Below are 1,546 nucleotides of genomic sequence, written 5' to 3' on the forward strand. Positions count from 1 at the left end.
TCGAAAGTCCTCCGTGAGAGATCAATCTATTCTTTCTCAGATTCGTGGTCGTTGTTGTTGCTCTCATCCGCCACTAATTCTACTAGGAGACCATGGTGATACTCCCTCCGACCCATTATTCGAATGGCAGAGGACTGTGGGCACTTGACAACACTTTAGGGATCATTTAAGTTTTGACGCTGAATTCGAATTTGTTATTCATTTATTCCAGAAAAATTTTGCTAAAATGTTACAGGTATTCAACGTTTGATAATTTTCAGAATTTCCAACCACGTTCGCTGCCTCTTCCCTCATCAGGGGTGGGCATCGGCGTATCAATACATTAAGCTAGCTACACGAGCAAATTTAATATTTAAAAGCTACGAACAAACAAACCAACAAGAGTTGCAAGAAATAACAGTCAGAACATTGTTTAAAACAGACATTTATTAGTTAAAATATTCAAGAAAGAAAGTTTGCAATACACTCTAGGATGTTATAATCTCGTTCTATACCTGATTCAGGATTGTTGCTTTATCAGGGGACGAGCTGTAGAAAAGTGAATTTGATAAACGGTGGCCAATATGTACCAGGGGGCTAACTCTCATTAGACAGCTGATATTGATACCTTTAACACCTTGTTCCCAAATAAAAATGGAAAGAGAAAGAAGTCCTCATTGAAGCGAGACAACATAGGCTGTCGTTCTACAAGTGCCTCACAATTCGATAACACCCCGACCTCGCTGAATTCCCTTGCTCTTGATATATATTCGATGTCCTGCCATATATCATGAAGGCAAACTCTAACAAAACTCTTGTAGTGATATATGTGTTTCTAGCAGTTGCGGCTGGAATTTTAAGAGTTGGGGGGCACAAGATCTGCCCTTCTCCGCTCGATTTTGCTACATGGAGTAGCTACGCTACCATCGCCGTCGACCACAACCTATAGAGCTAAAACATGGCACAACTACAACCTCAACATTGATATTATCATTAATATTTTTCACCGCCACCATCACTACCGTAACAACGATCGCAACAATGACTGCAACATTGACACAACTACCACTACCACTATAACCAGCACTACTTCTACCGTCCTACAACATCGCACCACCACAACACTACCACCACAGTAATATAAACAATTGCATATACCCACAACCACTACCAGTATCATCTTAGCAAACCTAACATCATAAATATCAACACGGCTGTAATGATATCCTTAAAACATCACCACGATCATCACCACCAACATGATACCACATCACTATCAACGCCCCATTAAAAGCTGCCCTGGAAAGCAACAATCACTTCTACTAATACAACTGTGTCATCACCAACAACAACAATAACAACAACAAAACCTACGCCTTCTAAAGATACTGATGACAAAAGGAGTGTGTTTGAAGTCTGTTCAGAGAAGTCTTTCTGTAAACACTGGCTTCTTATAAATCGAATGTAGCTTCACTTCGATTGAGAATTGTGCGCATTAGACTCGATGCAAGAGGGCAGCACTGACTGTAGTGGACGGTTGGGGCATCTGTGAAGATTAAGTAATAGC

This window comes from Octopus bimaculoides, chromosome 28 (assembly GCF_046866305.1).
Source record: "Octopus bimaculoides isolate indiv1 chromosome 28, ASM4686630v1, whole genome shotgun sequence".
NCBI lineage: Eukaryota > Metazoa > Mollusca > Cephalopoda > Octopoda > Octopodidae > Octopus > Octopus bimaculoides.